The sequence below is a fragment of the Amia ocellicauda genome, chromosome 8 (genome assembly GCF_036373705.1).
Source record: "Amia ocellicauda isolate fAmiCal2 chromosome 8, fAmiCal2.hap1, whole genome shotgun sequence".
Lineage (NCBI taxonomy): Eukaryota > Metazoa > Chordata > Actinopteri > Amiiformes > Amiidae > Amia > Amia ocellicauda.
The window spans coordinates 38,545,504-38,560,446 of NC_089857.1; the positions used below are offsets into that span (position 1 = coordinate 38,545,504).

Genomic DNA, 14,943 nt, shown 5'->3' on the forward strand with positions numbered 1-14,943 from the left:
GCCTCCATGATGGTGCTGCTGCTGAAGCGCGACGCAGAGTGCCTGAAGCAGGAGCTGGGCAAGCACTTCACCGTGACCAGCCCAGAGGAGGTGAGTACCTTTCTTATTGTTGGGGCTGAGAGAGAGAGAGAGAGCCGTCTCAGGAAGGGCGATAGACACCGGCTCGCTGTGATGACGTTTTACTATTGAATGTCATTGTACAGCACCCGGATGTGCGCTGTTATTATAGGCAGAGCGCGTCCATCACACACAGTAGAAATACAGTGTGGCTATACCCATAGCTGTAACAATCTTATTATATGTTTATAGTGTTATTTCATGTATTGTCATTATTATTATTGATAGTTATTACAGTTTGATAACCTAATGAAAGATACTAGGACACTTAGCGCTCCCATAGTACTGACAGTGCATATTCTAGATGCCTAATATATTCTTTGCATTACAGTTACAGCACGATTGTGTAAATTATGTGCAATTTTCAGCTTTCTGTTCTTAGAGAACAAAAGACTAAGGAGAAATCTGGGATAAAGTTTGGGGTAATTTATACCCTCACTGATGTCCTGTAGATGCCCAGCAAGAAGGGTGTAATATTCAATATGATAGTATGAAAACATTTCAATGATTCTGTCAAACTCCGGAGTACCTTGTTATAGGTGAAGAAAACTACTTTGATGGTATTCTAATTAAACTATCTATCTATTGAGGTAGTCAGTTTCTCCCTATCAGTACCATTATGTCTTTTTCACTCTGTTGAACAGCGTTAGTGTCTCTGTGTTTGTGTGGGTGAATGTCCACTATCAGTGTCATTGTGTGAGTGTTAGTGTCTAGTCCATCAGTGCCAATGTGTTTGTCTCCAGTACTTCAGTGTCTGTGTGTGGGCTGGTTTGTTTGATGCCAATGTATGTGCTTTTGTGTCTGTTCATTCTGTGCTTTTGTGTGTGTCCATGAATTGCGTGTCTGTGTGTGTGTATCCATTAGATCACTATCTGTGTGAGTGTGTCCATTAGTTATGTGTATCCATTAGATCACTATCTCTATCCCTGCCCGGACGGCGTCTCTTTTTGTGTATCTGTGTTCATGCACATTTGAACTCCCACCTCTTTCCAGATTGCCAGCCAGATCCAGAGGAACGCACTGTGGGAGAAGTTCAACTCCCTGTTGTCTGAGCATGCACATAACCTGCATCTGACAACTCAGACATATAGGCACCATATGGACTCCTATATCTTCAGAGAACTAGGTAACATTTAAGGGCCAGTAGTTTGTGACCAGTGTGGACATGGATTGCTGGTAGCTATTTTACTCAATTAGCATTGTGTTCAGCCTCTGTCCCATCCATCCAGTCATGTTTCCTGATGTCTGCCTGCTGGTCAGCTAACTCTCCATTATGGGCCTGAGTTAGGTGTGTTTATGAGAGTCAGAGTAAGATACTGTACATGAAGCTAATATTCTCACTCACAATGGTGTCAAAAAGCCCCATAAACTTAAAGAATAACAACCTGTAAACTGTACTAATTCAGTCAGCTGATCTCCTCAGTAGATAATCTCCAACTTATGGAAACTCAGGCCAACACTGTTAGCTCCCATGAAAAGAGTTTCTCAGGCCCAACATGGTGTCTGCTCTCAAACAAACTGTCACTGCAGCTGCTCTGTCGTCACATCTGCTTAACATCCCTGTACTTTCTCACAGCATGACGTCCACCTGATATGAGTGCTATGGATGAGGTCCCATCAGCACAGGACCCAGATTGTCCCCTCCCATTCTGCTGCTCTGAGGAGGAGAAAGAGGAGAGTGTGGACATTGTTGAGGAAGAGAAGGCAGAAGAGTGTGTGGATAGTATCGAGGAGGAGGAGGAGGAGGCGGCAGAGGAGTGGGAGGACAGTGCCGATGAGGAAGAGGAGTGTGTGGATAGTATCGATGAGGAAGAGGAGTGGGAGGACAGTGCCGAGGAGGCAGAGGAGCCAGAGGAGAGTGTGGATAGTGTTGAGGAGGCAGAGGAGTGGGAGAACAGTGTGAGAACGGAAGAGATGGAGAGAGAGTGGAGTGAGGAGAGAGAGAAGGAAAGGGAGAGACCAGTGGAAAAGTCCTGTGGGCTGCAGGCTCCAGAGTCCAAGGCAGAGGAGCAGAAGGCTGAAGGGGAGACGGGGCAAGAAGAGAAAGGGAATAATAAAGGGAAGGGGGAAAAGAGTGAAGAGAAAGAGATTAGAGGAAAAGAGAGGAAGAAGACTGGAATATGCAAGTGGATTGGGAAGCAGTTCACTCAGGACTCCAGGGAGGAATTCTGACTCCAAAGAGAAGAAAGGTGGAGGCAGGATAGAGAGAAACTGCACATTGATCCCAGCCCCCCTCCTCCCTCAGGCCTATAGGTCCCACTCCCTGAAGTGTCCTGGGTTGAGACTTTCTTTTATTATTCCCCCCAAGACCCCACTATGACATAGCTGGAGGAGACTGCGGGGAAGGAAGAGGTCCAGAGATCAGTGGAAGAGCAGAGGGAGGCGTCTGGGTCTGAAGCAGAGACTCCATCAACGGCAAGTGAATCGTCTGTGTGTCTGGGAGAGAAGTGCGGTGCAGTAGCTGAATTGAAGTTCATTTTTACTTTCATTTAAGTTATAACGTCATTAGTACCTGTTTAGTGCCCATGGGGATTTTTACTGAAAGTATTGGAAATAGAAATATCTAGTCATGTTGACTGCGCAAATGAGTCTCTGATCAATCTGGTACACTACCTAAACTGTATAATTACAAATTGTTTCAGGATATATCCCCTTAACTTGGATTGCACTGAACATCTTAATAACAAATTAATTCAGTCAATGTCTCCAAAATGTCATGTGCTTTTAAAAAAAATGAATAAATCAATAAATCAATAAACCTACATGTTTGAGTTGTATGCCAGTAGAAAGATTCTGCTATTGTCTACTACAAGTCTTGACAGGTAACCAGTGTAGCTTTACAAGCACTGGTGTAATACTGATGTGTGTGTATATATACTCAGCAAAAACAGAAATGTCAATTTTTCAGGACACTGTATTTTAAAGATAATTTTGTAAAAATTCAAATAACTTTACAGATCTTTATTGTAAAGGGTTTAAACAATGTTTTCCATGCTTGTTCAATGAACCATAAACAATTAATGAACATGCACCTGTGGCACGGTCGTTAAGACACAAACAGCTTACAGACGGTAGGCAATTAAGGTCACAGTTATAAAAACTTAGGACACTAAAGAGACCTTTGTACTGACTCTGAAAAACACCAAAAGAAAGATGCCCAGGGTCATCTGCGTGAACGTGCCTTAGTCACATATCTGTGAAACTTGTTCAGTTCTTGTCTTAGTTGTTGAATCTTTTTATGTTCATACAAATATTTACACGTTAAGTTTGCTGAAAATTAAAGCAGTTGAAAGTGAGAGGACATTTCTTTCTTTGCTGAGTATATATGAATAGACTTCATGTACGTATGTACACCTGTATTTATGTTTGTTCATGTTAAAGGGCAGCAAATGTATGTGTTTTACAGACTGGCAATGAATTATAACGACAATTATTATATTCCAATTGTGTTTAGGGTTTCATGTGAGGGATTTCTGCTCTATCTGCAATCTCTGTAGATAGCAATCAGTTTTAATTGTGCTTCTTGAAAGTGTAAGTGGGATCAAAGCAACACTTTCAGAAACATTGCTGGACCACTGATATGCCAATAATGCCTAATTACATGGAGTAGTCATGAAGCTTTTGCATTCCTTAAAATCCCTTGGTTTTGTCATGTCGTCTTTGTTTTGTTGTTAATATGTTAATTATAGATTATATCTCTGTCTTTAATTGGACTCAACTTTAATCAATGTCCTATCCATTTTGTCTGAGAGGGTACTTTCAGTGTAAGTGACTAAATGCAATGCATTACTAATGTTTACCCTTAAATGATAGAAAAATATGTTTATGGTAGACTCACTCTGTGCATCACCTTAATTTCCCCAGTTGCTAAAGCTATCTGCTCTATATTGTAAAGGTTCTGCAAACATAGCATAAGGAAAATGATACCAATAATACAGCCAAACAAACTTTAAAGAAACTAAAAAACATGCACTGGAAGTAAATCTAAGTTTATCTTTAAATCATATCAAACAAAATTATCATTATTATTATTTATTTATTAGCCGGTGCCCTTATCCAGAAGAAACAAAATAATTACAAAATAAACATTTTAAAGCATTACAAAAATGCAATACAAAATGCATTAAGCACACACCCTAGTACAATGAGGTAACAAGTGCAGACATAATACAGTTAAATCCCACTAAAACAACAGAAGTGCTAACAGTACTTAACTACACAGGAGCAGAAGTGCATAATAGAAAGAGTCCTGAGCAGCCCAGGAGACTAGGTCAAGTTGGAACAGATGTGTCTTGGGTAATCGCACGAAGGTGGTCAGGAACTGTGCGGTCCTGACCTCGGTGAGAAGGTCACTGCACCACTTATGGGCGAGGGTTGAAAAGGAGCGGGCTCTGGAGGAAGGGGAGTGGAGAGGAATTAAAATGCATTTATTTTCTTCAATGGGTAGTCACACGCTGAGGCATGAGTTAGGTTAGCTTAAGCAGAGGTAGAACATCTGGAGCAGACCACACTACACATTACAGTGTTTTTAACATAGTATCACACACTACATTTGATCCTATTCATACCCACTGACCAATGAAACTGCACTATTGGCTCAGCTGATCCCCAGAGTGCACCAACCACAGCCAAGTGCAGTATTACAGTGTGGTACATGTCAGAGCACAAAGCTAATATGCATACTTGCTCATTCTGTAGAGTGCTTGGCTCTTAATCTCTGCACAATGTAAGAAGTCATATCCCAGTGCTTTCACACCAATTAAATGACACAGAAGACTACAGAATACAGAGTACTAATGGGCATTCAGACAAATTGCCAACAGCTGTTATTTTAACTTAAAGGTAATTAATGAGTGTTGTTTTTACGTGTTGCTCTAATTTGGAAAGTGTAGTAGCTTATATTCAAAGTAGCATTTCGCAGTTAAGTGACTTGCAATGGTATGTCCATTTTTGAAGTGTTCCCTTTTCTTTGCTGAGAAGCCAGTGACAAACATTCACACACTTATCTTGCATGCAAGCTTCCTGTTGACTCCCCTGGGTTTTTGAAATGATGCGTTACATTATCATGCAGAAAACAACTGCAGAGTTTAGCAGCTGCATTCGGCTCGTCTGACTCACTACCACCAGACTACAAATGGCTGTTTATTTCATGGTCTATAAACTTAGGGACACCTCATGAGTCAAACGACTGTAAAATATGTAATTTTATTCCACAGGCATCAGTATATCAAACCTACAGGATGTTTTATATATTCTCATGGGCATAAAAACAAACACACACACACACAGAACTAGAAGACGACCAAGTGGAAGCAAGTGGAAACATCTTGGAGAGGCCTTCATTCAGCAGTGGATCCATCAGTGGAGGCTGATAGTGATGATTTTACACACACACACACATATATAAATGTTACTCCATACATATTCCTAGTAAACGCAGAAAGAAAGAATACAATCCTGATTTCCTTTATTGTGTAAGGCCACCTTTTTAACTCCCAAAAGCTGCAAATCACCCACATGTTGGCTAACTTCTGAACCCGAGCATGAATGCACCAACAAAACAAAAGTAACATGACAGCAGGCATCCGTTTCAGTGTTTCGGGCTATTTCCATATTCAAGACCATCCTCAGCCGAGGCCCATTATGATTGGCTGTGATTTCATTGTCAAAAGGACAGTCCCCTCGGCAGCAAATTCTCCCACTGTATCCGTCCCTGACTTCCTGGACGTGGAGGCAGGACGAGGTGGCGAGATGTTCTGTAGCTGCTGACATCACAGCACTTCCTGGAGACTACAGGCACAAGAGGAGGTCTCTAACGAGGCATTTGTAAATCTATTATTTCATCACCGAAAAGCGGAGTAGATCACCAGAAATGAGTGGCCGGCTCCTGCAGCGATAAAGTGGATTGCAAATCACTGACCGGAGGAGAAGAAACACAACCACGGTAACGAAAAAAAAATACTGTGCGCAATGACGCTTTCTGCAACGTGTTTGGCTTTTGTGTGTGTGTGGGAAAGTGTAACCCTTGTGCAGATGGGAGCGAGAACAAGGGATGGCTATTATATCCGGGTATAATAAATCTAAAAAGCCGTGCTGTATTTTGATGTATAGAGGCATGCCCGCGAGTGATACTGCTCTTGAACAACCGCTATTGAATTGGCCATATCGCGGATTAATTGGCGCAGCGTTGGACGTGTATTGTTTCAGGTCGTTCTTCGGGGAGTAGGGCTTTTTCTGCCCCGAAGAAATGCACAGTAAAGAATAAAGGAGGATGACATAACCTGTAGCCTGCTGTCGTTGTGCTAAGAGGGGTGGGCAGATGGTAGCTTATAGTTATAACACGCAGATCCCGAGAATTACGCGTCCATTTAGTGTCCTGTATTTTTTATGGGATTAATGAAACCCCAGGATTATAATTGCTACATTGTTTCTGCTGGGACTGTGACGTGTTTGACAGCATCCCACCCCATACTGTCTCACACTTGGCTTCTTATTATACAGCTACTTGCTGATAGCAAAGCCTAAACTTCCTTTTGAGTCCCTTGAAGTCTTAATATTGCAGTTTGATTGACCCCTTTGCATATCTTTTGTTTCACCAATTCCCTTTATTTAGTGTTGATCATCCATACCGTACACTATACTGTAGATGTACTGGATTAATTAATTTACCAAGGGCTAGAATGGCAAATTGTCCCTGTAATGACAAAGCACACAAAAGCCACTGCTGTGTTTTGGATAGAAAGGTTGCTCTAAATGTGTTAAAGCATGATGACGTTAGTAGTGTTTTAAATTGATGTAGTATGTCTGTATACTGTTTCAGCAGCACGACATGAATCAAATACTGATTGGATTTTAGTTGCTTTTAAAATCACTAGGCTTGGCTTGTAAATACCTCGGTTCACTCTGTCAGGGATTAGAGTTACACAGCTGAGAAACCATCAGTGCAGCACTAAAGGCAACCGGGTGTGAGAAGATCTGTTCCTTCTGTTTACTGTAATGAATAAACTTTTCCTTCAGTTTGTGTTGTCTCGACAGTTGATTTTAGGTCAACTGAAGGGGTTTGGAAGTTAAGGCCTTGTTGTGTGTATTCTGTTTAGTTTTTTTGCCCATAATGCATTGGTAGTGTGATCTGAGACACCATTCATTATTATTATTATTATTATTATTTTTTTTTTCTTGGCAGATGCCCTTATCCACGGCGACTTACAACATAAGTGTAAGTCATTAGTTGGTTATACATCATATTTCAATCTCTTTCATGTGCAACACAACATTACACTAGTTATTTTAAAGGAAAATTAGTTGATGTTGAACAGCCAATTTAATCTGAGATACAAACTCTGCATCCCTGGGTGATACCTGTGATAATTTTCCTAACTGAAAATAAGTAATAAAATGGCCATCATTTAAAAAAAATGTTAAGGTGTGTCGAGTGGTGGTGACCAAGGAAAATAATAAGACGTGTAGAATCATTGAGTATATGCTTTGACCTGCTATCACTGCTGATGATATGTTATTTTCAGGCCTCTGTTGTTAATGAGTTGTTGGAAAAACCAATGTCCTCAGTTCTTTTTTCTTGACACGTAATTGTATACTGAAAAATTGTGTATAGGGATATGTTGTATGTAGATTTCAAGGAAAGACCATCTTGGTATATCAATTTTTATTGATATCGGCATCACAGTGACAGCGGCCAATACATTGTTTTCTAATCATCCTTTACATTTTGTAACATTCATAACCCAATTTCAGCATAATCTCAAATAAGACTCTCGTCTACTCTGAGGACTGGAAATATAAAAGCAACTGTACAAGAATGGGCTTTCCAAGACACGTTCAGACATGTTCCTCAGTTAATATTGCCTATACACGTATGTAATATCCCATTTCATTCTGAGGAATTGTTATTAGTAGGAACTGAATCCACACATGGATGCCAGTGAAACAATACTGCTATCACAGTAAGTTTATACAATTTTAGTTTAATTACTTCAGTTTGCAATTAAGAAGTTCTATTCATAATGCACTGAATGTGTTTTCTGCAATGATTTGTACAATACTGTCCTTGCAGCATTTGGCTGTTGTAATATTTCTTGATCACACCTATTTAACTCAGGTTATTTAACTTACCTTACCATGCAGAGTAGCATGTGTCCTCAGAAACCGAACAATTAAACCATTGAATGAATAAACCCTTATAGAGTTTAGTTCCAAAGTATGCTTCAGTGGCTGAATTTAAGATAACTGGGTATAGATTACAATGTCTTTATTGCAAAAGTGATCGTTTCTTGGCTGTGTATCTTGCACGGTTTGAAAGTACTGCATATGCCTGTATGTTTTCGTCTGCTTCAAAGTCCTTCAACACATTTTATGTTGGTTGCATTTGCATTGCCCAGGTATAAAAGTCTGGGCTCCAATGAGATGCTCAGATGAAAGGTAAATCGAAATTCCCTTTTCCCATTTTTCTTCTACAACAACACTGAAAGCAGAAGTCAACTGTTCTAATAGTTCTCATTGTCTTCAGATTCAGGATACATGTTCTCCCTCTTAAATATAATGCCTAAATATGGTTAAAGGAAGCCCTCATTTAATAATTGTCCTGAATAGTTATATTCATGTGTTACAGTTCGGCGGTACTTCATGGCTTCATCCTCTATTTATATTGTTATTGAATGATATCAGTGCAAATGTACCCAATATTAATTCAGTATTGCTCATTTGAAATAGTAAAGGGGCAGCGAACATCCAAGGTAATTTGAGGATATTCTGGGTAGTGAGGTCAAGGTCTGCACTTCAAATTATAACAAATTATTTGAATTGATGAGGAAACCTAGATTGTGCTAATTTGTAGCACAGAAGACCCATTGGAGCCATGATTGTTTTTTTTTTTTTTTAATTTCTTTATAATTATCATATTATCTTTCAGCTTTTCCTAGAGTCTGAATTGTATGTCCCAGGATGCATCTGGAGTGTGTGACATCACTTAAGTTTACATGAGGAGTGTAGGAAGTTCAGCCTACACTAAATGCTACTGTGTCTTCCCACGATATTATTGAAATGAGTCACAGCTCAGATGTGTGGTACCATTCACGGAGGTGTCAGGAATAGAACACACAAAATGTCACTGAGTAGGATTTGTAGCAAATGAGAAGTCCACCAATTTTACTTCTTTTCTATTGCAATCTACATACTTTTGTGCTAGTTTCCCCATATGTTATTTTCTAATGTTATGTTATGCAACAGTAGGAAAGAGTAAGGCTAATACTCCACACTCTTTAAATGTGGATCAAAATGCTGCTTCACAAACCTGTTGAGATCAAAAGTTGAATCTTTTGCGATTAGTAATATGTTTTGTTTTAAAGAACCCAGACAAAATAACAATGATGGAAATAAAATGATTATCAAAATCCAAACAACCTGCCCCCAACCCACTCCTTGGATCAAATAAATAAAAACATGCGTACAATAAGTAGGCCTAGATTAATTCCAAACGCCAAACGTTGACCCTGGCAGTAGGGAGCCCCAGTAGAATAATGTCTAAGAATGAAAGAAACCAGTATTGCCAACATAATGAATGTGGTGGAAGACCTGCTAGCCAAATCCTTCTTTGGGACAGAGAGAATTATAGTCATCATTCAGAAGAAGTAGTGAAATCTCTGATAGAAGCTCACTTTTCATTATCCCTGGTAGTGTTGAGATAACTGGCTAATTAAAAACAACCGGATGTTTAAAAATGCTTAAAAGTGCTTGTGGTGTACCAGGCTGACATAGGGCCGGATTAAATCAAAACTTTAACCTACCTGCTAATAGAAAACTACAAAACTGTACTCCGTTGCGGCTTCAGTTTTAGTAAGATGCCACTTTCTTCTAATCACAAATGTAACCACTACTATGTACAGATTTGTAGTTTTCTATTAGCGGGTGGGTCAAAGTTTTGATTTAATAGTCTCCAAATTGTCTTGGGAGCTGGTCTCACTCTGAATCTCCTACATGGGGTTAGGGAAGCTCGGACATATTTTATAATGAAATGATTGATCTTCTGGATTCCTCCAAAAATGAAGCCTTTTAATGTAATTACACTATTTTATTTTAAAAAGCAAACCATGTAGAAATGCTACATATGCAGTATTATTTAGCTGCCTGGCATTTTTGTTGGCATGAAACGGGAATTAAACATCTGAGTTTAGGAATGGTAACAGACTTCACATCACAAAGGGTCTCCGTCCACATGTTTACAGTCTTAATAATGTAGCCTACTGCTTTTGACTGATCATTGTTCATGACACATTATTATGTAGGGGTGTACATCACATCTGGGGAGGTTGCGTAGAACTATTTTTTCATTCCTCAGCTTCCTAAAATGTGTTATTTGTTATATATATATATACTCACCTAAAGGATTATTAGGAACACCATACTAATACTGTGTTTGACCCCCTTTCGCCTTCAGAACTGCCTTAATTCTATGTGGCATTGATTCAACAAGGTGCTGAAAGCATTCTTTAGAAATGTTGGCCCATATTGATAGGATAGCATCTTGCAGTTGATGGAGATTTGTGGGATGCACATCCAGGGCACGAAGCTCCCGTTCCACCACATCCCAAAGATGCTCTATTGGGTTGAGATCTGGTGACTGTGGGGGCCAGTTTAGTACAGTGAACTCATTGTCATGTTCAAGAAACCAATTTGAAATGATTCGACCTTTGTGACATGGTGCATTATTCTGCTGGAAGTAGCCATCAGAGGATGGGTACATGGTGGTCATAAAGGGATGGACATGGTCAGAAACAATGCTCAGGTAGGCCGTGGCATTTAAACGATGCCCAATTGGCACTAAGGGGCCTAAAGTGTGCCAAGAAAACATCCCCCACACCATTACACCACCACCACCAGCCTGCACAGTGGTAACAAGGCATGATGGATCCATGTTCTCATTCTGTTTACGCCAAATTCTGACTCTACCATCTGAATGTCTCAACAGAAATCGAGACTCATCAGACCAGGCAACATTTTTCCAGTCTTCAACTGTCCAATTGTGGTGAGCTTGTGCAAATTGTAGCCTCTTTTTCCTATTTGTAGTGGAGATGAGTGGTACCCGGTGGGGTCTTCTGCTGTTGTAGCCCATCCGCCTCAAGGTTGTACGTGTTGTGGCTTCACAAATACTTTGCTGCATACCTCAGTTGTAACGAGTGGTTATTTCAGTCAAAGTTGCTCTTCTATCAGCTTGAATCAGTCGGCCCATTCTCCTCTGACCTCTAGCATCAACAAGGCATTTTCGCCCACAGGACTGCCGCATACTGGATGTTTTTCCCTTTTCACACCAATCTTTGTAAACCCTCGAAATGGTTGTGCGTGAACATCCCAGTAACTGAGCAGATTGTGAAATACTCAGACCGGCCCGTCTGGCACCAACAACCATGCCAGGCTCAAAATTGCTTAATCACCTTTGTTTCCCATTCAGACATTCAGTTTGGAGTTCAGGAGATTGTCTTGACCAGGACCACACCCCTAAATGCATTGAAGCAACTGCCATGTGATTGGTTGGTTAGATAATTGCATTAATGAGAAATTGAACAGGTGTTCCTAATAATCCTTTAGGTGAGTGTATATATATATATATGTGTGTATATATATATATACAAATTTAGTTTTTATTTGTAATTGATTGTCTTGTAACTGTAATTCTGAGATGAAATACAGCAGTCTTGTGTTCGAGGTGGACACTACATAATTTCAGTTTCGTAAAATTGTTATCCAGGCATGAGGATTGGTCCCCCCCACCCACACATGGTTACTTCTGTTAATATACAATAATATTCAGTTCAATCATTGGCATCAATCCATTGATGTATTTTGCATTAGAATTACGTTGGGTGGCAATTTAAAATGGGATGCATTTTAACAGTGTTCTTTTTTTAGCTGTATTCCAATCCACTGAAAAACAGATTAGCTCATCTAAGGTCAACTGAGTGTGTTTGCGCTGCTTCAAAATACAAGCACACCAGTTCAAATGTTAATGATAATTTGCTCTCCGCTTGTTATTTCATAACCTGTCATCCTAACACCAAGTGCGTTGGAAATTCAAACATAAAAACATCTCAGGTGAACTACGTCTCAATCTGATGCACAAATCTGCCATTGTACTTTCATAAAAGAAACCTCAACGCAAGAGTTCTGCAATTATTGCTGTGTGCTTGATGCCTAAAAACAGATGAAAAATAAGAAACTGACTACAAAGTATGTGAGCAGCTGTTGTATTCTTAATTACTTGGTTATTCTGAGATAGTCACCCAAATACAGGAAGTCTCTTGTGTTTTATGAAATCTAAGTTCTTTATAGTTGCTTTTACAGTGAGGTTGCTAAGAGCTGGAACATGTGCCACTTTGTTTCTATTTACAGAAACGGAGGCCTGTCTTTGAAACTAGCAAATACTGTCAGTGGATTGGACGATTGCTGTAAAAGTATATATTTTTATATCATTACTGTCTACTATAGGGAGCACACACTCACTGCATTCGAACCGTTTCATTTTAAATGAGCCACGGACTACTCGCAAAACAGTGCAGTAGTTCATATTCAGTACAGAGCTACTAAGTAACGTCTGGCTTACCTATATTGCTTGGTACTGCACACTTTTCCACAGTTTATTTGCAACAGTATATTCTTCACTTAATCACTGTTCCAGGAGTTTACTGGAGCCAGCATACCATTCTTTCATCAAATAAATTCAGAATTCAGGATTATGCTAACATGTACTTCATGGTATATTATGTAAGTTATTCCTGCAAGGTAGATATGGTATAAACCATATAATGTTTAGGAAGCATTTCATTTACAGTTAAAAAAAAATGCATACAGTAAATGTCTGGAGAGGATTTGCATTGATCTTTGACTTTTCCTGGCACTGCACAGTAAACTCTGTTCCTGGTTCTATTGGTAATTTATTTCTGCCTAGAATTGACACAAACTTGGCTGGAGCCACTGTTGCATAATATAAATGTCAAAGTCAGTAATTTTATCAATTTAATTAATCTTTTGAAAGTAACATTTTTCATTTTTAAAAAGGGATAAAATGTATTTTATATTGATAATGTGTATTTAAAAACAAACTAACAAAATTAAGTTTTGAATTAACAGCTTTCACTTGAATTGTCTGTTTTCTTGATTAATTCCACACTCAACAGTTTATCTTCTTCCAAAGAGACACATCAATGTAACAACAGCATACAGGAAATCCGAATTCTCCAGAGAAAAATCAACTTTAAGAAAAGGGGATTTGTGTTTTACTAGTGAAACATAGTTTATGGTTGTGTGCTTTGGCGATTGTTTGTAAGTTTATATTTATAGGTGTAGGGCTACTCTTTTAATCGATGTATAGGATGTGTATATGTATCTTATGATTGTGATTCTCTTATCAGAAAGATCGTGATGTTTAAATGTCGGCTTCGGGAGAATATTAGTGATTCAAAACTGCATCTAAGGAAGAGTTAATTAAGTTGCCTAAAATTCTAAAAAAAGTACTTAAAGTGACACTTGTCTGTCATGATACCATCATTTAAGGACTTTAAACTGGTATTTTATAAACAGTTTTTTGCAACCACAGCAATAAAAGTAACAGTATGTTAGTGAAAGATAGTTCTTATGAGATCACACAGCAGTTATTAGAACATTTTGAAAGCTCAGATAGTAAACATTAAAAATTGATGAGTTTTTAAGTTCCGTTTCCATCCGAGCAAGAACTCAATTTCCTCCAGTCCCTTAGGCTTCACATTCCAGAGCTAAGGACCTGATAGGTAAAGTGTATGGATTCCCTTTCATCTGCTTTTTGGAGAATGTCAAGGTTCAGATAATTTGATGCTGTCACTGGGGACCTCATTTTGAAACAGCCTCTGAGATTAGTCTGCTCAAATACAGAACTCCTAGAGAATTGTACACCAGCTACTAAGAACTGGGACAGGAAATCCCCAGAGACTAGTTACACCTGTGTGGATACCTCTTCACTTATACATATTTTTGTAATAATTTCCATCAAGCACAGGTGACAACTTTGTATGGTCAACGTCTACACTATATATTTTGGCAATACATGACCTATAATAAAACCATAATAAAAATAGCTAGAACTAAGCATAAACCTACGCTGACACCAAACCTAGTGCCATCTCCATTATTAGAAAACATAAGAAAGAAAACCTATCATTCAAATTGCATCTTAAGGTTTTATAAAATGCTTGCTTCAGAAAAATAAGTTTAAAAGAGATCTGACTGAATATTAAGACGTGATACTTTTACATTTTACATGTTAGGTGGGTGCATTCATACTTTGTATTTAATAATCAGAAAAAATAAGCCATAAAAAGTATATTGTTTCAATTGTTAGCATCATGACTAAAGGTAAATAAAATAAAATAAAATGTTTGTTTCAGTAGTAGACTGAAATGACGCACATTAATGATACCTTTAGGATATGCTTTGTTTTTCTGCTATTAAGACATTAAATAGAATGTCTAAATACAGATTAATTAGATTATGCTAGAAAATATGTTAATGATATATGTATATACAATATGTGTGTTTACAAAAGATTTCCTTTTTTAAACTTGTTTAACTTCACCAATAACATGTTTCTACATTGAAAAAAAGTCGTGGGTTGTCGTATCAATAGAATGTGAGCAATCTCTTAAGGATTACAATTATCTGAAGAAATCAAGGCCTGCAGTCACTGTGATTGTATAAAACGTAATTGTTTCTGGTATTACTCTTATTGAATTATGTTTAATGTCTAGGTCCTAGAGTCTGTGCCTTTTAAAACGCTACTTTAGGACA

At 38.7% G+C, this 14,943-nt stretch overlaps 1 protein-coding gene across 1 annotated transcript in view; it reads left to right on the forward strand.

Annotated features, from left to right (window-relative positions):
• The first annotated feature begins 5,860 nt into the window (after positions 1-5,860).
• Positions 5,861-14,943, forward strand: part of LOC136754999 (casein kinase I) — a 51,481-nt gene continuing 42,398 nt past the window's right edge. Inside the window, exon 1 of the mRNA XM_066711335.1 lies at positions 5,861-6,061. The gene's annotated coding sequence lies outside the window, so the exon portion shown is untranslated. The remainder of the gene's footprint in view (positions 6,062-14,943) is intronic.